At 37.6% G+C, this 24,508-nt stretch overlaps 1 protein-coding gene across 1 annotated transcript in view; it reads left to right on the top strand.

Annotated features, from left to right (window-relative positions):
• Window positions 1-24,508, top strand: part of LOC134755993 (insulin-like growth factor-binding protein complex acid labile subunit) — a 64,628-nt gene that overhangs the window by 26,062 nt on the left and 14,058 nt on the right. The window contains exon 2 of the mRNA XM_063692746.1: window positions 18,219-18,309. The gene's annotated coding sequence lies outside the window, so the exon portion shown is untranslated. The remainder of the gene's footprint in view (window positions 1-18,218; window positions 18,310-24,508) is intronic.

The following is a 24,508-nucleotide window of genomic DNA, read 5'->3' as shown; positions in this document are numbered from 1 at the left end:
TTGGCCTACACTCGTATAGAGGGCGTTGACTGTTTCGTTTGTTATTTATAATTTTAACGCATACCAGTGAAAGAACATGGGTCAAAATCATATAAAAATAATTAATGCAAATAAAAAACATTTATCCTTATTTAAATACATTTTATCGTATTTTTATAAATATTTATTTTTAGTTTTAAAGTGTGTCGACAGATGGCAGTGAATTTACTGGGGTTACAAAATTTACTATGACAGTACCGCTCAAGTATAAGTTACTCTATGCTTTGTACTTATCTAAAACACTGTTAATTCTCGCATTACTCCTCGTAAAATTAATCATTTTATAGCCGAATGTGTGTTCATAAAATAATACCCGATCAACTAATTTATAAAGCCAATCTGTCATAAATCGAACCGACTAGGGCCACTCAACTCACCGCCACATACCAAATTCGAGTGACGGGAGATACAATTTGTTACCGATATCAGTGAACCGACAAAATGACCGGGATTACCGTTACCAGATTCAGTTGATGACCAGATAGAAATCTATTAATAACATTCGTCCAGCGCCGACGGACAGATCTATAAATGATGAGTTTCATTTCAGATAAGATCATATCCGATATCTCGGATGATTGATGGACTCCGTTCGATATTACTTAAGAATTCTATTACCTATCCTCTGTATTGTTTTCTAGTAGGTATATTATAATATTGCCTTATTAGCATTTTTGCTGTTATACCCACAGATAATTTTAGACACATTCTTTTAAACCACCAGTTTGGTCGGTCAATTAGATTATTCTGGTTTCTTAGATTCTGCAAATTAAATGTCGTTTACGACTCGTACGTATTTTGGTTATTGAATTTATAACAGGTAGATATCATCATATGGATCATATCATACGTAATATATTATGGCTGTTCATGAAATGCATTTAAACATGTACGGCACGTAAATAATAAAATATTCGTCAAATTATTCTTTAATTATTCTGCTTTAAACATTTAATAACGTTAAGTAAATGTTATATTCAGTCAACATTTTTACATTCAGTATTATAACAAATGACTCGGTCAAGAATGACGCTGCTTTTTTCTGTAGCAAAGTCATGAGGTATTAATTCTAAACCAACATTTAACGTTTGTCAGTCCACCAGGTGGGTAAAAGAATGGCATGAATAAACAAAAGGCAGATAATGCAAGAGATCCGCTGTTTCTGCCAAGTCATTGCGATGTATAATGTTTCACATTCTTCATTATACTTCCTGTGACAAAGAAATTATTTAAAATTTTGGTAGCTACTTGTATAAATGTTAAGATGACAATTTTAGAACTTTGTCACTTTTAAATTCAAAACTGTTTCAAAGTTTCGTTTTAGGCCTATATCATTTTCATAAGTAAGCCGATAAAACTGAAAGTAGATAAACCCAATAAACCACAGTTTCTTATAAGTTACAACGGCGCTGTAATAACTCTCATTTGGATAATAGCTGTTAATTAATAAAAACTCTCGAATATTCCTTCCTAATGATCCAAACGATCAAAATGGCTTACAAGCGTGTAGGCCATTAATAGAGGGATAAAATCGTTTTTTGAGAGAAAAGAGAATGGTATACCTATCAAGACTTGGGACCACACACCCGCTCGCCCGCGACATCTCTTGTTAGTGTAATGATATGCACATTTATTTGAAACATTGTATTTGCTGTTGAGATTTACATGTCGCTGTACATACTACATCTAGATTTTTGTTCTAACACAGTGCTGAATTTAAATGACAAATGTTTAACAGACAATATGTCTGACATTGAAGTTATTTCTTTTGTTACCTTATGCATGATGTGTATGATTTACGCTCGTTGTATTAGCAATGTTGTTCGTGTAAAGCACTATTTTTAGTAAAATTTTTTTACTTGTTAACGTCCAAACTTTATATTATGGTTTTTACTAATCTATGTTTAGCTCTTTTGTCTAGTAGGTAAATACGCTAAGTTAAACAATAATAATTTGTACATGAATTGCCAGCCGCGGTGCCCGCGGATTGGAACGCTCGGTCAGCGTATCCGTTCACTAATCTGCATATTAGATGTACCGACAACTTAACATGTACGCCCGTCAAAACAACACCACATTGAAATATGCCCTTTATGAATTATGTTAATAAGTATCAACCATCTGGAATATTTAAGTGCTCGAGCAGTAAACCGTACTTGTCTCACGTTCTCGCTTTGTTCGTGTTCTCTTCATTACAAACAGTCCCAAAGCGTACTCGCATTTATAAATAAAGATACGTATTGTAATTTATGTCTAAACATTATTCAGTCGTTAAAAGATATTATCTCGTTTTGATTCTAAAAGGTTCTATTGTGTAAAAGGTCAATTTAGCTTATTTATTGGTGTGATCGATTTAAGCTCTCGCCCTACACTGTTTGCAAATAATATAAAGTCGATTCTATTAGCCTATCCTGGAAGCAATAATAACGACTATAATTTCTCTTTATGGCCCATGATGGATGGGTTTACCGTTCCAGGTAAACGGATGCTTATTATTAACTTTTTTGTAGTAAAGTGAAAAAGTTACCTAAATATAAACAGTTCTATTATTATGAATACAATGGGCGTCCAGAACTGGCGGACCGAATTTCAATCAGTCACGGCAGTTTAACACTCTTAATCGGTACTTTTATTTCGTGAATCCATTGTCATTGACTATTTCGCCTCATTAATAGGCAGTGAAGCAGAAGGCAGAGAGCACGAGTCCTCTTGTTTAATTCAATACCAAGGCGCCCATAAATAACCATTCATTATTTCATTAATTTAATATGCACCAGTAGTTAATTTAATAAAACGCCTCGAATATAATTTCTAAATTGCCACAGCACTACCTAAACTTTACCAATACTTGTTTCTATAAGATTTACGATATTGGACACGCAATGACGAATAGGGCAAAGTTTGTAAAAATATAATTTTGTAATAAATTATATTAAATTTATATATGCATTGTTCAAATTAACTACAACAACTTTTCCGCTCAGCTCCAAACTAGGTACTAAATTCGAAGCAAAAAATACAATTTTTTTATTCATTGTTTAAAATTCTAAGCTTCAATCAGGATCTCCATTCTAAGAATGAACATTACATAAAAGAGGCTTGGAATGACTTGATTATTTCGCTTACTAAAGTTTTTATGTAAGTACCTACTAGTGGAACGCCTATACGAATGTTATAACTATTCTTTTTAAGTACTCCCATTTATTTCGATTATCTTTTTATCCTCAGACCTTTTGGTAGGGAAAGGCCCAGGTTTACGCAACGATGTGTCAAAATAGACCTGACTTGAAAATTTGATGATATAATATTAAGCCCCATGCTAACAATTCACAAACCACAAATTCCAACCCCGTTCTAAATAGCGTTTGGCTCACAATGGATAACGTTAATTTATTTCGACATCCAATTGCTGAGGGTACAGACCCAACGTACAAAAATTAAGTCATTCATTGGAGTTGAAAGGGTTTGTGTCTGACATAGTAAAAAGCTGGTATAGAGCCATCAGTCGAAATGGGTGCGCTTGGCTGCTTCCAACGGGCGGGCTCCGTCAGCCGCTCCCGTCCGATGCATTCTTATTCCGATGCTTAGATAAACTTTAATAAGTCCCTACGGTATCCCTTAACGTCTAAAATAGCGCTCGTTTAAGTTAAATAAATTATTTCCGGATGAACATTCCGACAGTTCAAGTCCGAACTAACTAAATGATTGTGTTTTCACTAAGCGTGACCGCTAGTTTATGTTCAGTTAAATACGTGTCAATTTGTTGCGCATGGTGCCCACCGTGCATTATTTACGTACACCGATATTATTAAAATACTCATATAAATTCTAGTCGTAAACTTGGAGATTTATAATCATAAGTAATAAGAATTCAAGTTGAGTTGTGTTAATAAAAGAATGGTAATGAGGTTTCCCAGGTAGCCCCTTGATGGAAGCCCATGAGTGCTGAGCAAGCAGGTCAAGCTCGCTGCTGGACGGTAATGAAGATATGCGAGTGTTCTCGAGCGTGTAAACAAGCGCCCTACAGGCACTGTTTCTGTTTGCTCCCGCGGGATTAGTAATTTAAAAGTCAATGCGGACACTCGAAAGGGTCAATCGCATCGCGCGCCCTATATATTGAAAACAGATACCCTTTTCTGTATTCCGGTGGCAGCCCATGAAAGTTATAAGGGCTGAGTTGTTGAACTATGTAATTGACTTGGTTCTGCGGTCAGAGGCTTTGTTCTCCGCAGGGCGGATAATCGAAAACGCCTCTGGTTAGCCCCGAATGATGGGAGAAACAATGCGAAGTTGATATGTGGATTCACCAGACGGTCCCTTGTTTGATTTGCAAAGAGCTATTTGCTCGTCGAAGACTGTGGCCCGAGCAGGAAATTGGACCTCGCCGTCGGTTTCTACATGGCTAAAGTACCAACACTTATCCAATTACTTCCTTTAGGGCTATTTAACAGTTAAACACCTATGCAAAAAGACAGTCGTTTAAATACAACAACGCCACCGTTTAGTTAATGCGCCACAATTTGTGACAGCAATATCCGGCTGACACGAATACTTGTCAGAGCGCTAATAACGCTACACGCAGAAATGAAAACAAAAGAAAATGGGAGCGAGCCGTGACGCCAGTCATAAAATAGACAAAACTGTAACTGCAACACGAATACTGTGCTATTTAAGTCTGGAGCGGTCCCTACACCATCAATTTTATTTTCTCGCGCAAAACATGTCGGCTGTCGCTACACATTATACCCGAAGCGCCACACGCAACATTCGAACAGTGTTTTATTTCGGGCAAACGTGGACGTTTCCCAATGATTGACTTATCCGGGGGTAATTTGAGAGGCTCTCGCAACCTGCCGGTCTGTCAGACGCTCCAAACGGCATCGTCCAACCCTGTCCGACACCGTCGTCGTTGCACTCCAGCTCCGAGTCGCCTCAGTAATCCTACACCGATTGCTCTCACCCGGCCGACCACTTTTAAAGTGCCGTGACAACTCCTTAATGTCATTAGCTCTCCAAAATATCCAAATCACTATACTCAACAATTATTAAAATATTCAAATTGAATTTCTTATGAAAAAGAATTTACTCAATATGACAATATAATTTATAAAATTTGAAACTTAATTGATTTGAACTTTAGTTTTAGTGTCGTTTTATTCGCCACTGTATATCTATCGCATTTCCATCAACTCCGTTTCGAATGGCTGTCGCCGACGCACGTAATAAAAACAAAACCAAGCCTGGTTCAGTATCTCTATGGAGCATTATTTCATAGATATGTCGTGTAGCAAACGGCTCTCATCGATAAGAGGCCGTGTAATAGTGATAGTGTAATCAAAAGACGATGCCTCCTGTGGCGCAGTTTTCAGGGTTTCTTGTTTAAATAAGCTTTTGTTTAATCATTTACATAACCAATTTCACATTTACTTACCCCGAGTCTCTAAATTTACTTTCACGTCTAACAGTTCACATAAGAAAAATGTGTAATTGAATCTTGTAGGTACATCCACGTTAAACATTGAGTTTACCTTTTCAAGTCCCTAGCTCCTTTTAAAACGAAACACGGACAAATGGCTTTGTTTTACTTGGAAAGGAAATATTGACGGTCCCATGTGATTTCGTTCCATGTTTTAAAAGAAAACCAATACGGATGCACCATCTGCGTGTTGTCTTTTTCAAATAGCCGTGAGTACTATATGTAACTTAATACGCGCGTCGTTCGAGGGATAGCGGAACAAGAAACGTTCTTAGTGGCGTCCAATACTACAAAGACGTGACTTCGAAAAAACATACGAAAGTAATGATACAAATGCAAAGAGTAGGCTTAGCGCGAAATGAAAAGAAAATAAAAACGCTGGAATCCAGCAGCGTTCGCTGGCTTAACGCATCACCATAATTCAATCGTGGATGGCCCGCTCTTTTGCTACCAAAAGGAGCAACGAATTTATTACAAAGCTCGTATGGTTTGGAACCCCTACCTATTATTTATGGCACTGAGTTGGTCTGTCACAAAAAACGGACGGGTGTTTCGAATATCGCAGCGGGCGACTTGGAAACATAAGCTGCAATAACACGCATTTCCTCTGCGCTTAAAAAAACTTGGAGTAAATCCCAGTTGCACATCTACTCTGAAATTGTAAAATCTTCTGACCATTTTTATATAGTTTTCATATAATCTCTATACATATTTGGTATGAATACACTACTACTATAAAACGAGAACAGTAGGTAATTCAGATTGAGAACAGGCTGGCGTACAAAAGGAGAGTATCAATTCTGACCATGTGGTGGCAAATGTGGGAACATCGCCAAGATGCCCCACTAATGACTTTCGTTGACGTTACTTCATTGTTGTGATATTAAAATGTAACGACATTGGCAGATAAATTGTGCTTAGTTTAAAAGAAATGCATTGGTAATACGTAGATACTTACTATATAGATTAACTATGTACCTACACATATGCTATATTGCTTCTTACTTGAAGGACCACTGTAATACTTAGGTCTTCTTCGGTTTTTTTTTATGAATGTTATTCAATTTACCCCCAGGTGGTTCCACTTACAACTCGATTGTCGTTTTTCTTTTAAATCCTTCAAATTTGGAGTACGTTTTTTACCTACACCGGATATGAATTTAGAAAACATTAGCTCCATCAGATGCAATAGAAAAGCGCCATTGAAACGTGTTTAGAATTAACTGAAGATCCTTTAATTCTTTACGAGACCGGCTAAGTCCCCTTTTGTCATTCAAGAACACTCGAAAGCAGAGCCATTATACACCGGGTCTAAATATGTATACACGGTGATTATTCGGTAGGGGCCAAGAGCCTTAAACCAACTATGTTAATACGTTATTTACTGTAAACGCAGATTCAACAAACGGAAGACATTGGCGTTCGTAGCGATCACTTATAATCCTCAAAATGAGACAAATATCACGAACCGGGTCAACGGCTATCTTCTCACGTTTGTTGACGCTTAAAGTGTGATAATATATATTAAATGGATCACTAGAAGCGACCGACGGCAATAAATAAGCTCTTAAAACCATTACGTGACACGCAAGATTTACTATGTATGGTAACGACAGTTTTTTCCGACGCACCCGACAACATTGTAGTTTGTAGTTCTAGGAATGTCGATTCACATTTTGACAGCGATGCTATCATGTTATTTTACATGTAATTAGTATTTATTATCAACCAGTTCTGGTGCGCTCGAAGCTTATAATGAAGTCTGGGCGATCTTTCGTGTGAAAGCGAGCTTAACGTGAATTATGTGGTTACGGGACGCTAGAGTTAAGCAATTAAAGCTGTTTTTTATGTGTTTAACACTAACTCCTTAGATACGGCATGCGATAATCATACAATTTATAGCTATGCTACACTCCCGAGGAAGATTTGTATAATAAAATAATTTGAATGCCCCAACTACTATAAATGGGAATAAACTTTTGACCTTTCAAATGTATTGGGCTAAAAAGGTTTCCATCAAATATTTAGCATAGTCCTAATGCCGGAGCTGAGATTGCAGCCCACACAAATCGGTAGCGTGTTAACAAGACTTTTTTCAACAAAAAACCGTGCTACCGTCCTGTGAGAATTGGCTTGCCATCTGGTGGAAAGGAGATCCATCGTTGAAATTAATGCGATAGTTAACGCTTAAATAAACTGATGGGGCTCCCCGTCTCACCCCGCGCCTATTCGACCGTTCTTTCGGAATAAATCATAATGATAATTGAATCATATGCTGCGTGTCAAATGTAATTAACAGACGCTGCGATACGCATCTCGGGCACATGTGTTTTTTTAATAACGTCGCCTCCCGTTTCCTCTTGCACACGCGACTCACGCTCGAGATAGCATCAACATAGAATATCTTTCACTCATATGGAGTTATTACTCTATCCGGCAGTGAATGAGTTTATTAAAGTCTTTGTGAGAGTAAATTGATCTGTGAACCCTCGTCGAGCGCGGGCGCAAACGCTATCGCGCTAGTGAAATGATGACATCTCGCTTCGATTACGCCTGGCTTAATCACCGACGTGTGTCGAAATATTTTTGATAAGGTCACTATATCTCCATCATAATGAGGCTTTTTATGCCTATATCTACTTACTAACAATCAAAGGGTTCTAAGAACAAATTAAATTATTTTCTATGAAAATATTTTAATTTGTGGTTTTTCAAGTAGACACACTACTATTTAAACTATAAACTGAAATAAATATATTTATTTCAGTTTATAATCAAAGGGCTCTTTATTTCTTTTATAATGTTATCACAATTGACCTTTTGCTTTAATACATAAAAATACAAGCTAACGAAATTCCCTCGCCGTAAAATATACCACATTCCGGACGCACTTAATTTCATGTATGTACATTGGGCAGTTTGTTGTTCTATAAATCTTGAGAGCCAATTTATCCGTAGGATACTTAAATTCGTTCCATTAACATCGTATCCCGTATTAAATTTGGCCGGCGGCGAAGACTGACAATGATTGGCCTAGCGCAGCCCCAAACGACCGCTGCGATGGGCTATAAAGGTGTTTCGCAGCCGTACACCAATTACCTTAATGTAACTACCATCAAAACAACCTTTTTAGCGAATCGCTTTCCCGCTCTTTCCCACGGAACGTTTGCTCCTAATGAAATTAAAGGTAAATATATTATCCGAGAAAAAATAACATTCTAAAGAGCGTCGCGATGGACGTTTTATGAAAATGAGAGAACCCCGCCAAGATTCGTGTAACGCTAGCTGGAGTCGTTACGGGAAGTTGCGCGTTTTTCAAGCTCCTGGTAAGATGAAGTATTAAAGGTGTCGCTGCCCGCCCCGCTGGTAATGAGACTCGCGGGAATACGAAGCAATATCTTAATACATGCCTTGGCCTGGGGTGACAAATACACGGAATTTACAAGGAAACAGTAAATAATTTATAACCAACCCCCTTGTACGTTTCCAACACGGCGCTGACAAGCCGGGAAATAACGTGAAGATGCTCTTGCAAAATATACCGACGTTAAGTAAAATTATTGCTGACGAGGGAGTCAAAGCACACCTTGTTATGGGTTTAGTAATTTCGCAACGCAAGCACTTCAAAGCTTCACTACTACTGGGGCAAACAAATTCCGCTAAAGGCATTAAACAAACTAGCGCCTCACTTGTCAAGCATTTAATTTATGATGTTATTACCTGTATTGCGATACGGAGTATTACCATATCGACAACATCAAAGGAAACGTTGAAGTCGTACAGATAATAAGTCGAGTACTTCAAAGAACAATCGACGACTAGCGTAAAATCACAAATAAGGCACCCGCATTCATTCATATTATGATGCCAACCGTCTTGCTACCCTCGACTCGAGTACTGAAGCTTGAATATGAAAGGGCTCATAAAATGGCCATAAAACTGTTGAGCAGGAGCGGAGAGTGTGCGCTTGGAACTCTCGAGCACATTGATTTGTGTCGAGCAGCTGTCTCGAAGCGTTAATAACTTAATTCGTCAGAGACGGCGGCACGGGAAGAGGGTTTTAAAATGTCGCTACATGTGCGCAGGCGCCGAGGAAATGTTACAGCTAATGCGCGAGCGTGTCGAGGATGAAGACGTCACTCTCGACGCGCAACGCGATGCCGGAGTGCTCCCGCTGAGCGATTTGTGCCTACCGTCATCTTTTCAAACCCTCTTAATCGACTGTTAAAAGCGATCACAATTCATCAAACTATCGAACCATACGTCAACACTTTATTGCTTTAAATAAATTTAATGCGACGGGATATGTATCCGATTATTGGGACTGCTAAACTGCATTAACATATGTATATGTTTTAAATTATAGTGTAGTACCATGAAATTGAGTGACAATTATTATTAATTCGAAGTTTGGAATTTCGAAGCCCCGCCTCCTTAACTCATCATTGAGTGTGCTTCAGTCGTTCCAGTGAGAACTGTCCTCATAATTATTTGTACACATCCACAGTGACGCGGACTCGAGTGCGGTGAGAGATGTTCGTGTCAAAACACTACTTCAAATTTAGATACAGACTGTCAAGCCCCTCTCGTAATAATTCATATCCCGGCGCGCTTCGCTGATGTGGAAGCCACTTCACTACGTTGTTAAGTGTCACTAAGACTCACCTTAGCACTTTTATAACACTAGTCAACTAAAAATATCTACAAGAGCGCCGGGGCGCCATGTAGAAATCATCTATGTATATTCTTAAATGTTACCTTTAATTGGAGACATGCTCGCAGTTTCAAGTCGCAATCGATAAGTCGTGTTTGATTGTACGCTGGTGGAATACTTAACGATTTTGCTATTTGTCGGCGGTTCCGCACTACAAACATTTTCCATAATTGGTACAAGGGAGTAAATTTACAAAATATCCTTATATGCGTTCATTAAAAGAGATTTTATTAAATATAGGCTTATGAGGTGATGGCGTTAGAAGGCACTTACCTATTAATAATGCCACAATTCACGGTCCAGGAACCGTGTTTAAGGGTCAAAGAAATCTAACTCCATTAAAAGTTTCCTTGTTTTCAAAGTAAATACAGCGTTTCGTCTCAAAGGAAGCCCTTAAAAATTAATGGAGACGTCCTGATTACTTTAAAGATCCGTGGTATGCGTTATGTTCGGGACACTTCACTACATCTATTTTCGTGACCAAAGACAAGTTTACGGGCTTTATCTGCTTAACTTTAAATTTCTTCTTTAAGCAAAGGACATAAATTCTGGTAAATATAGTGTTAATCCGGGAGCGTATAAATATCACACCGCGGGCGTGACAGCCAGTAAAGAATTGGATAAAGAAAACGCATGCGGGTAATATTGTGACTGTCGCCGCCATTGTACTGTTAATATTCGAACTGCCGGGAGAATATACATAGTTCTGATTCCAAAAACGACCACGAGTTGAGTGCGCGCAGCGCGCGTCAGATTATAGGCATAAATTATTGGGCACTTTTGTTCAAGTGAAAGAGCTGACTGGGGCCATTCAATTACTCGGCTGAGCCTTACAAGGAGTACTGAGACTTTTTCAGATGTTTGTGTTAGGGATTAGTTGGCGATATCTGTGCCGGTATCTTCGTGAGATAAGTACGAATATACGTCAACGTCGGACGACTAAGCCGATTATTTTAAATGTATTCACTTCCTTAATGGACGTCGTTTTTCACGTTGCGCTCCGTGACTACGCTCACTGACTTACTGAAGATTTTCGGTTATGATCCGGTCAATGACTTTTGGGGATTAAAGTCACTTGCATCTGACATTTATACTTATTAAATATTAAAATTTCTTAATTACTTATTACTTCGTACTGAATTGAACACACTAGTGCTAGTACCATCACTTCAGTTCAGTTACACATAGAGTTGTGCCAATCCCGGTAACATTCCCCATTTTGTATGGGGAAATTTCTCGCTCGGTAACATTTTCCATACAAAATGGGTAATGTTACCGGGAACGGCACAACTCTAGTTACACACACAGAAAATTGACAAAGAATATAGTGCATTACAATTATGTAATATAAACACTTACCTATTAACCGAATATGTGGCTATAAACGAGACCACACGTGAACCTAATAACGTGTTCAGGTCGGAAAAATAAACAACTCGGGTCTCCAGACGTGCATACGTTAGTAGCCAGAATGATTATTGAAATGAGCCAAAAAATAAAGTAATAACAAGGATCATAGCTACCGCCCACCTGCGTTGGAAGGCATTGACAAATGTTGCTCTCCGAGCTCCCGGGGTGCTCGCTCAGAGGCCCAAATAATATACATATCATTATTCTACCCTGCTTTCTCATAAATATTACTTACAAATTTGCCTATCCCATGCGATGTAGGAGCTATTTTTTACCGGGAACAAAAACTTGAAAATGGCTAAAGTGACGGACGCGTGACGTGACTGGGTCGACGGCAGTTCTACAATAAGGTTAAAATTTGAGTGCACTATGTAGGTATACAAACAGACATGCAAATTACTTGGAAACATTAAGAGCTTTATACCAAAAGGTTAGGAGTTTCAAAATCCTGCATTGCTAGAAATAAGCCTTAATAACTTTCGGGAACAATGGATAAAGATAAAGAGATAAAGATAGTTTATTATTCAAAGTACTTATGAACGTCAAATTAAAGAACTATTTATTAAGAACTATTTTATAATCTGTGGCTACGCCGTCAAATAAAGGAGTTCTTTTGCGTATGTTTGACTCAAATATAGGTACATGCAAACGGTGCCGGACTATCCATACTTAGGTATATTTCTTAGGATAATCCATACATACATATCGTGATTGTGCTTTAGAAGTTCTTTTTAACATCAGCTGCATAAATAACTTTCAATTAACTTTTATTACACCTCTCTAAATATGTAAATTGTCATGACAGTCATGACGTAAACTAAACGTCGTCGTTCAAGTCCATAGTTTAATAATTAACGAAGTGAGTGTAACAGTTTTATTTCTACTTGCTACACACCACCACAATTTTACACGGGGCGTTTTGCAAGGCAGGTGGTCTAATTAATTAGTTGGGTTCCCCCTCACCATCAGAGGGTTGAAATTAAATGTATATTTTGCATTTTTTTACCCCCACGACCCCGCGTGCTGGCAGCCGCGCGTTATAATTAATAATAATCTAGTGTCGTGGAATGTTGGGAACGAAATTGTACAAATAATTGTTAATTATTACATATTTTCCAGCAATTTCTTACTTAGGTAATTATTAATAAATCAAACAATTATATTTGTTCGGATTTTCCTATTGTATAGGTACTTTTATTTACTCCATTTATAGGCATAGTTTTCATTTCTCATAGCATTTGCAACACGACAGACAAAATGTTTAGGTATTTGTACAAATATGAAAAATAAATCCAAACTATTTCAAACATACACACACATACACGCACACGCTTATATTACAATTACTTACATGAGAATACACGAACTTAATTCATCGCCACCTAACACTTGTGTGCTAGGCGCTACTTGTCACCCATCGTCGCGTGCTACCTGCGAGGGGTGGGGATGCTATATCACTTGTCTACATCACATTACTACGTTATTACCGCCGCTACATGTTGCGTAGGGTAGTAAAGGTTAACGCTCAACCCTTAGCTTTTTATGGCAACCCTGAGATGACGGTTTATAATTACTTTTCCCTTAAATGTGACCTGTACATCTGCGGATTATTAGAGCTGGCATTCAAGGATGTCGAAGGTCGTTGTAGCTTTCATCGCTGAAAGGTTAAATTATATTATTAAAGGAGAAGCGAGGAAAATTCATAACAAGAATGAAATTAATAGGAAAATTTATAATATAAATTAGTAAATATATACGCATCATGTGCTACTTATTAATGTGCCTTTTTAGGGTCCCGTACCTTAAAAAGAAAAACGGAATCCTTATAGGATCACTTTGCTGTCCTTCCGTCTGTCTGTCTGTCAAGACCCTTTATCTCGGAAACACGTGGAGGTATCGAGTTGAAATTATATATTAAAAGCATATACTCAGGTCTACAGTCTCTTGAAGCTGTGAAAAAATCAAACTTCTAAATAAGTTAACGAAAAAAAGATACGGCCGTTTATGCCGCAAAAAACGTATATTTCGACACTCAATGGAATCAAAATTTTGTAGCGTACTTCCCGTTGACCTAGAAATATGAACACACAAAAACACAAACACAAACACACAAAGTACAGGGAAAAATCTGACAACTATAAATTTGTAAAATATTAAAAATACTTAAGTTAAATTTGTATGGAACCCTCGGTGGGCGAGTCCGACGCACTTTTTTATTGTAATAATCACCGATCCGAATCTAGGTAGTGAGAATTTAGTTTTTTAACCCCCTGGTACTTATATGCAAATAATTACATTTTTACTCAGATACAAATGCAATCATAATATTACATCATGCCTGATTTAAAATGAACGAAGCAAACACAATTCACACATCGGCAAATGAACGAGCTTTGTAATATGTAGTCGAGGCAAATAGCTGCTATGCTTTATGTTACATTAGTGAATATGTAAGTAATCACGATTTATGTAATTTGCGTTGAACGTTTCAATCCCTACTACATATGTAATTAAAATGTGATTCATTGGCAGAAAGAAACTATTACTAGCAAAGTATAACTAGAAAAAATATTTTATTAAGGTATATGTAGATTTTTTTTGTAAGTTTAAGTTAAATTAGAATATTATATACAAACCTTAAAAATAACAACAACATTTGATTAATCTCGCCTCAACTTTGCTTACCTATTTTATGCCCTAAGTGACTAAAGCTTGTGCCGGAGTGGCTGTTTTATACAACTAACTATGTAGTTAGTACTTCCTTGATACTAATATGTTGCTAATTAATCCTCTGGGACTTATAGACGCTTCTATCACCAATTTAATAGATTATGATGAATCGGTAGTTAGTATTTTACTACCCTAAATTTTTTGCTAGCCAACCTTGTGAAGATTCCATCCAAGCCAATGATAGGTTAGAAATTCCACTCGGAATATGAAATGGTCACCAGAGTGGAATGACCCTCAAGTTAGAAGTCTACAAGTGTTCTTAAGAACTTCAGAAGAGTACAACTCTGATACCGCACTCTGCCGCTCCAAGATTACACTTTCGCTAAGTAAAGTCTCCCAATTTGCTGTTCCAATCTTTAATTTGAGTTTTATTGTTTTATTAGGTAACCCACAAGAATACGAAGAGAAACTGCGATTTGCTACCTGCATACTCTTTCGTGACCTGGATGTTTATTTTAACAGCATTAATTTACAACCTGGTGCCTACTTTTCTCTAATACTTGTTATAAGTAAGCGAATTAGGTTAATGACCTATGATTATATTTAAAACTATTAGTTAAAGTGCCTAATGTCTGTGTTAGCCCGACTCTACTACAATTATTTTAATAAAATAATTTTTATATTAGTTTAGTATGGATCTACTATTCTACTTTTAGATTAATTGAGCTTTAGCAATTAAGTCCACAATTTTGACCACTATAAACCACGGGTCGCTTCGATAAATCTATGAAAAACTACCTGCTGAAAGTAAAGAAAATGCCCGGGATTCGGTCGAGTCGCTAGTAAACCACGTGAATGGGCATACAACGCCCACTTGGACTATTACTTACATGCCTACGTCTTTATACCATTCAGTAGAATAAAATGATTACGCATTGCTGGAATATCGGTTCCGTTCATTGAGACGCACGTTGCCATTCGCCGTACGCATAAAAAGGTTTTATTCAATGACATTCTCGACGTAACGACCCACTATAGTACCTACGAAATGGAGGAGGGATGTGTTATGCCTAAACATACAATTTTAAACATTGACATTTCAATGTCACCAACACCTCGAAATTGAACACTTGGAAAATTTCTCAACACGTATTTTGTAAAATGAGAAATTATGTGTAGAAATGTTTTCAGTGGAGAAAGAATAATAATTAGTATCGTGCGTGATTTAAGTAGGTACTCACTTTTAATAAAATATTATGACTGTGCATTAACTATCACCGGTCATAATGAACTTGAACGTTAAGTTTCTCCTCGCTTTTTAGTTTTATGGTTTCCTAATTCTTAAAAAGTTAAAAGCGATGCAATATTTAAAGTTTTCAAAGAAACTTAAGAAACCGTTCGCGACGGTGTGGATTCGAAAAGCGCTCCAGCCTGGCTGCAACACAACTTTGTTAGGCACGGCGAGTTACCTCGTTACCAGTGCAGTAAAAATTACACAAGTTAAACTGGAATTAAGCTGCGATGGATTTTTTTCCAGTTATGCAGAGTAAAATTTTCTGTACTAATGAGCTAGATTGTTAGCTCGCGCCTGGCGCCGCCTTTGTGGCAGGTGTTTCTGTTTAGCTTTGCGCTACAAACTTCATTAATATTAAAAGTACTAGCATTTCCGTATACAACAAGTTTCCGTTGCGCCGTCATGAATAAAAATTGGTAACAAATGTCCCGAGTCGCGACAATACCGCATCTGAGTTAGTTAGCCGATAATTGGCGCGGAGTTGGCAACTGTAGCTGCTTCAGCTAAAATTCAGCTTATCACTACTTAAATTAGGTGCAAAACTAATATAAACTTCCTGAATAGTGCGATAAACTTTTTACATTCAAATTAACCATTACAAACGGTGGGTCGTAAGAATACCTAAACGTTTAGTTAATAATGCATGTATTCCCCTTCAGTTCATGATACGACTGTTATTGAGCCATAAAAACATAAAAGGTACATTATAAGACCCCACGGCGAGGTACCTACCCCAAACAAGCGCTTATCTAACGACGATCGATCCTACAGTTGTAACAACCGCCGCACATTATTCTAACGCAATTAAACGTGTAACGTATGGGGTGGCCGCTGAAATTTAAACCTTTGATAATGTAGGGGAATGATCCACAGGCTCGTATTCGAACGATCTGCTCCAAGACTATCTAAATATACCGATCGCCAATAGATCAGCCATTTACTCCCATTTTAGACTGAAGGCTTTAACTGAAAATGCCTATAACGGGCACGACTTGTGCAGTGTAACAGGGTCGCCATTTACATGTATCATACTCAAACGCAGCGAAGCGAAATTGGACTATCCACTTTTTAGTTTCGTACACAGTTCCGACGTGCCCCTTTCAACTATAGCGCCCGTATTAAAATAGATGCCCGTCGGCCGCTCCGCTACGATACACGGCTTTAGATAAATTCCCTCCATTTTTCTCGCGCTCACGAGCCGTCGCCGTATAAATGCTTCGAGTGTCTTTTTTTGTACGAGCAACCGGAGGAATTACAACATTAATCAGCCGAAATGAACCTTTTAGCGAAATGTCAAAAGGTTTACGAAGATCTTCGCGGTAACGAGGCGCGGTTATCCATAATGAAAACAAAAGAATGCTCACTCTGTTATCCGGACATCGACGCGCGTTTTGCGCGGACGGGCCGGGCGCGCTGGCTGGCCCACCGCTTTCTCTTAGATAAGCCGAGTGCTCAGGCTCTTTGTTTGAAACACTACATTAATTTAAGCTAGTGATGTAACCCTGTGGCATTGTTAAATTGATTGTAAGAGTGTTTATGCCCGGGTTATTCATAAAGATATCGCAGTGTTTTTTATCTGACCGGTGATAAACCCTTCCATTTGACAAAGGCGTTTACTTTTTATAAAATTAGAATTTTAGGGTTCCTTACTCAAAGGGTAAAAACGGGACCCTATTAAATACTAAGACTGCTGTCCGTCCGTCTGTGTGTCTGTCACTAGGCTGTATCTCATGAACCGTGATAGCAAAACAGTAGAACTTTTTACACATGATGTATTTCTGTTGCCGCTGTAACAACAAATTCTAAAAACAAAAATAAAATAAATATTTAAGTGGGGCTCCCATACAACAAACGTGATTTCTTTGTCGTTGTTTGCGTAATGGTAATGCCCTTTTTGCGCGAGTCCGACTCGCACTTTACTTGGCCGGTTTTCAAATAGGTTCTGTAACAATTGAGTGAGTATGGAGTCGATTTGCGTTATCGCGAAGGTTGGCAGCATTTTGGTTGATGGGTCGCTCGGTCAGCTGGCGCTGGGTCCACGTTTCCGCTTGATTAGAGGGCACTAGTTCCTCGCACACCTGTGCCGCTGTGACCTGGCTTTTCTGCACGTTTTGTTTCGGAATTCGGGACGTTTACCGGAAAAGTTTTATCGTTAGATTCAAGCTATGCGGGCGCCGTCCGAGCTCGCTCCACGGAAACAGGAACAGAAGGAATCACCATTTTATTCGTTTCCTAGACAATTTCATATTATATAAGTTATAAAAATAAGCATTTTAGAAACGTCCTCTTGCATTTGTTTGTGTATCATACATGCCTGGAAATGAGAACGAAAACGAATTACGAGGATGTATAAAATATATATTGCTTGTTTATGAAGGTCTTCTTTTATAGGCCCCTAAAGGAGAATCTCCTTTATCGATGCTTTATAATGGTAGTAACTGTTACCAAAGAGATAATAAAGTTTGTGAGTTTAATGCATTACAAATGTAAGGGCATTGTATTTCATTCATTGATACGCGGTTTTGTTGAAATAAAGGTGTATGGTTGAAGGGTAAAGTGCTATAGCGCGATTTTGTACCGCTTTAATAAAAATGTTTTTTTCTGTTTTGTTTTAGGATATGCGCTGGAGAGGCTTTACTCGTGGCTTGCACTCATGATTTGACGTAACGGCACATCATAACAGCAAACTGAGCTGCCTACACTTAGGTGAGTAAATACGAGTACAATGAATAGCCAATACGAGCTGAAAAATAGTGTAAGATAGAATAAATTATTAATGAATTTTAACAACTTATTTCGCTACAAAAAATTACTATTAAAAACGTAAACTAATTTATCGATGTATATTTTGTTAGGGTTCCCTACCTTAGAAGGAAAAAATGGAACCCTTATAGGATCACTCGTGCGTCTGTCTGTCTGTCTGTCCGTCTGTTACAGCCTATTTTCTCCGAAACTACTGGACCAATTAAGTATTCGACAAGTATTAGCGCGAACCACGACATTTTACCCGCTTTTGACCATCTGAGCTAGTTGTGGTAATAAATATTTTTATTGAACGTTCTTCTGCCTACTCATTTCAAATTTCCCATTCCTATCGGGACAATTAGTAGGTCAGAACAATCCTAGACGCGACACTGGCTTTGGTACACATATGTAAGTTTGTGACCCAAAGACTGACATGTACCGTAATGAAATTGAAACATGGGGGTCACTTTTGGGGGGTAAATGAGAAAAAAAAAGGTTTTGAACTGACATAGTTGTTAGGTACATATAATTTTTATGAGAATTCCTTAATTATGTAGAAGTTATTTAAGACAATAGCCAAAAAATGATCCCCCCCCCTTTATCTCCGAAACTACTGAGTCAACAATTAAAAAAAAATACACGAAATAGTTCTTTACCTAGAGATGACAGGAACACCTATGAGAAATGTGCAGTAAAGCGTGAGTCGGACTTAATAACAGCTTTTGATCCGATCCCTACGGGTTTTTAAAAGACATTTCACTCACGTTTCACTTTAAAAAAATACACCGTTAATAATGTATGGAGCCCTTGGAACGCGAGTCCGACTCCCACTTGGCCGGTTTTTTCATAATGCATTTAGTTATTTCATTATGATAGGTGCATTATGTTAATGCCTAAATTAACGAATAAAGAAATTGAATTGTGGGCAAACCTGAAAACCCATCGATGTTCAAATCACTAAAAAAAATATTGAGATAGGTACGCTATAAGGTTAAGTTTATTTCATTAATAAACAACACGTACATTAATTTGTTTATACAATTTAAATATGCGCAAAATTAAACTTAGTATAAAATTAACACTAAAACTTACCTATAAAACAGCCAAGTATAAAAAGGACACCCCAACGTTTAAATCGGTACATAACAAAACAAAGAAAAAAAAACATTACAGAATACAGAGTAACATTATTTCACTAAGATTCAAATCCAATTAGAATTCTAAGTACGCCAGTTCTAGATAGAATATAAATAAAAGCCTTTAAAAAGGGCTTGTAAAACCTTACCTAGTCGCCTAACAGGGATCTACCCCCATCATCCCACCCAAAGAAAGGGGTGATTTGTATCTTTTTTCAATAAACCAACACCTGTACCCGCACCATTTGTTCCACCATTCTAAGCTAAGCCTTGTAAATGTTGGCCCATTTGTAGTGAGATTGAAAAACTGTTTCGTATACTGACTGCAACAGTTTGTTGGATTCACTGCTCCTAATATATCACCTGAATGGGGAAGCTGCACACGGAAACAAAGTTATGTTTTGACGGGAAGTGTGACATTCTTGTCGCCAATTCAGACGGTTTTTACCCCGAGTGGTTTAATTTGTGAATTCATGCAACTAGATGATACTATATTATAATATTATTGTTATGACCCTTTTTAACTACCCGATTTGAGTGTCCCACTGCTGGGTAAAGCAAAGACCTATACCCTTTATTTCCAAGAGTCCCGGATTAGTGCTTCTTCCGGCCAGTTGTTAAGAAAGGTGTCCCAAGGTCATGGCTTATAACATTAAAATTAACTTTATTGGTGTAAGAGGGAGTTTTGCCCCTACTAAGCTACATGTACAGGTACTTATTATGTACAACAGTTACATAATAAAACATTGTTTTTATAACTTAATAAGATTAACTTAAGAAGTAATATTTGAAAAAATAGATAATCATTTTTTGACCAGGCAGCTAGAGGTAATTAATTGTTTTAGGAACCATATTATAAAAACTCTAATGTAAAAAATGGTTGACTCTTGGTAGGTACATACATTCCACGTTACCGCGCGGTGAAATATGACCAATCATTTTTCAACGACAACCCCTTCGGACACATATGACAGATTTAAAGCGGTTGGCGTGAGTGATGCGTATATACCCAATGCGTCAATCACAGGAGATGCCAAATGATCATACAAGGCTTACATGCGATCGACGTTTCGAAGCCAGTCGACATTTTTTGAGGGTGAGCGAATCGAATAATGCTTAATTGACACTGTGTCGTGGAAGTGATTTCGACAGTGACGGCTTTTATGGGTGACTGCTTTTAGTTTGGTATTACAATGAAATTATCTCTCGTGATGTGTCTCCTGGGTTATTAAAAATGTAGTTACATTTACGCCCTATAGGTAACATGAACGAAGTGCGTTGTAAAATTGTAACTAATAATATTGTACATCATCATCGTCTTCTATCGTTATCCCGGCATTTTTGCCACGGCTCATGGGAGCCTGGGGTTCGCTTGACAACTAATCCCAAGAATTGGCGTGGGCACTAGTTTTTACGAAAGTGTCTGACATCTGACCTTGCAACCCAGAGGGTAAACCAGGCCTTATCGGGATTAGTCCGGTTTCCTCACGATGTTGTTCCTTCACCGAAAAGAAAAGCGAACGAAATGGCAATTATCAAATGATGAACATAAGTTCCGAAAAACTATGGTACGAGCCGTGGTTTTAACACTTTTAACCCGCGACCTTCGGATTGAAAGTCGCACGGTCTTACCGCTAGGCCACCAGCTAAGCGCTATGTACATCAAAATGATTAAAATTATACTAAGTTGAAGAAACGTTATGCGGGTTATAAATTATATAGTATAATAAGATACTTCGTCAGATCACGGGAATCTTATTTTTAATGATCAACATTTTTATGCTCATGATAAGCTATCTTTATCCATCAAAATTCTCGGTAGTTCGAGATATCTCGCTGACGGGGCGAGGATTAATCTAAATTGGCCGTTAAAGAGCTAGTATTACCATTAATTGTATTAACATAACGCCATTGAAGCTCCAGAGTCTACACAGCAATAACTAGCTACTCGATTACATAATATAAGCCAGCTTTATTATTATGAGATGCATGCTTGCCAGCACTAAGGATGTGACACATAAAAGTAACGTATCATAATTATCCAATTAACGACGTTAAACGTTAAACAGTTATGGAGTGTCGTTATTTTTTCCGCGAACTAAACCCATTACGTAAGGTTGGCTAACGATAGAAAATCACCGTGGAAGCTCGGTAGCGGTGCCCAGTTTCATTATCATACAAATTTTAGTTGGGCTCTATTACTAAGCAATTTCCCTGATTAAGGGTATCGCTGTGTGCGGCGGCGACAGCCCGGCAAATAGGCCGATTGTGCCCCACAATGAATAGCTACCTTTATTTATACACACAACATACACAATTTGCTAACAATTTCTATGTGGTAAACGGATCCTGGTTATGTGCGGATAAACAAAGGGATTCTTATCCTCAACACGTTTAGACAACTTGAGCTTTACGCTGGATTGAAAAAATTCTTGCATTCCATTAACTTGTTCGTTTGATTATTTTTCCCACAAAATTACAATTTTTACCTTACCAGGTTTTGGTGGCAATTTTTAACGTTTTAAATTATTTTTTTATTGGTTGCTCACTCAAATGCTTATTTTAATTGAGAAAAAAAAAGGTTAGCCCTTTATAGGGGGCAATGATTATATTCTATAACGCGAGCGGCTTCACGCCATCGCTCGTAGTTCTACGACCTGATCTGTCGATAGGCTCATGCCATGCGGGCTCTAAATTGAGGCTCCGACGACTGGACAGACATTATGTTCCTCTATCGACATGCTTTTGTCAGGGCGATTCAAAGGTGGTTATCCGAAAGTGGGTCAGCATGGATTTCTGAACGTTGTGTTTATACACGTAGACTCCAGCACTAGTGGTCCTTTGTTCTCGTGTTTAGGTTTCGGACAACTACTTATTTGAAGTAGGTGTTATGTGCGCTTTGTTAAAAGTCAACGGTTATCTGTTGCAGATGATTCAGGAATGTGAACAAAGGACGATACGAGAAGCGATAGTCATGACTATAATACGCGTAAGATCGAATACGATATTGTGTTGCATAGGAAATATAAGGTTTGTTCAAGTACGAAGTATGCAAACGAATTTGAGTGTCCTTACGTTTCAAATGACGATAGTTCAAGTAACATTTAGAATGTTCTTTATTGTTAATTCAAATACCTATCTTGTTTATTAATTAACTTTTTTTAATATATATATTATACTTCTTATATGTTTTTTTTAATATAATATATAAGAAGATGAGAAATTGGGAAAATATTATTGTTAGTCGATGACAGCTAGGGATCGGATACCGGTATTTTTTGTACGGGAACGAAACAATATTTTTTTCGTACTTTGTTAATTATTTCATTTCTAATTGGGCAATCTAATAACACGAAGTTAATACCTAAAAACACAACTGAGTCCTACATATGGAGTATAAAATAATTCGACATAAATAGTTATTTCCAAGTTTTTGAAAAAAACCGGTTCCGATCACTTCTCGACGAAAATCATGTCTATGAAGGTACAGTGACATCGCATTATATAATTGATTCGTTGAAAGTAAATAAAAATGTCCTCCGTCCTAGAAAATCAGTCGCCCTCCGGCTGAAATAGATAACTAATCATCCAAAAAGGGCCGGCGAAAAATCCAAACTGCTCACGGAATACGCGTCGTAAAGCATTTTCGTCGTGAAAACCTTTAGGATGGCCCGTCAAAACGAATGGGGGTGAAAAATTCGTTGTATATAAATAAAGGCTTGTTTGATGGCTGGCTCATTTCGGCAGGGGATAAGTGTCGGCGTAATCCGTGCCGGGGTCGTGTAAATGCAAATCGTGCCATAAAGCCATCGACCTTCCCAGTTCACTTAATGAACAGGAGGTCCTCGGACGTGGATCCGTCGTCTCAACAGCGGTTACGTGGCTTGTAGGTGGACGAAATTAGAGACGACCTAAATTGCTTATACTGCAACGCTTTGGCCATAATGAATTTTGGGGCTTTGTTGCAGCCCGGTTGCATGGTTGCATTAATTAGGTTATAACTTAATTTGGTTATATGCAGTACCGTAATGGAATAACGATGATACAGTGGATAATAGACATAACTATCTCCAAGGAAGATAACAGTATAATTAAATGTGCTTACTTTGTGTGTTTGGCTTACGGGCATTTAATTATAATAATGTACTCGTATTCAGAAGAAACATACTCTTTTACCGCAAGCATTTCCGGTTACGTGCAAGAGTAAAGCTTCAAACGCAGACTTAAAAGTCAATATAAAACGGGTTTTAAGTATATAATATACATACATATTTTAAAAACACACAATATGAGGTATGGCTTCAGATCTTCGTGTTTTCTTTGCATGACCAGAGTAAAAATAAGCACGTCTCTATGTTTCTGCGTCCAATCTGTTGGTGCAGAAACGTTCTTATACTCTCCAATAGGAAATCTCTTTGGTTCGCTACGGGTGACTGAAGCGCTCGACTTGAATAAAACTGAGTTTTATTCTTAGTTGACTTTTCCTGTTCTTTTTATATAAAATACGATGTATTTGATATGATTGTGAATCGTACGAGGTGTGAACCAAATAGGTTCTACGTACAAGAAAATTGTATCAGGTCTTAAGATGCATTTCTGAACCGTCTCACTAACTGTACGTTTCTTGACTGTAGGTACATGTGTGCACTGGGCCGTAGGTGAAACAATACGTACACGAGTCTCAAAACTTAGGGTTGTCAACTAAATAAATATGATAGCCAATATTTTCATGAAAAGTTAGTAAGTAATATATAAGTAATTATTTCATTACAAATAAGTTAATTTTCACTTTTATCCTACAAATTACTTCATTATAATAAAAGTAGGTACTATGAAGTTGTAGGTAATATGTGTATATCTTTGTTCCCGTTGAAATTTTAGGTGCTATAATACAGTATTACACAGTATTAGCACAGTATTATTAGTATTATTTAATGATAAATTAGGAAAAGTACTACTAAGAATTATGCTAAGTCAGCGATCTACTGCATTAATATTCTGACTTGGTTTATGTTTAAATTAAT

The sequence above is a fragment of the Cydia strobilella genome, chromosome 3 (genome assembly GCF_947568885.1).
Source record: "Cydia strobilella chromosome 3, ilCydStro3.1, whole genome shotgun sequence".
Lineage (NCBI taxonomy): Eukaryota > Metazoa > Arthropoda > Insecta > Lepidoptera > Tortricidae > Cydia > Cydia strobilella.
Note: the sequence above shows the minus strand (reverse complement) of the source record. Positions and strands in the feature narration are given on the sequence as shown.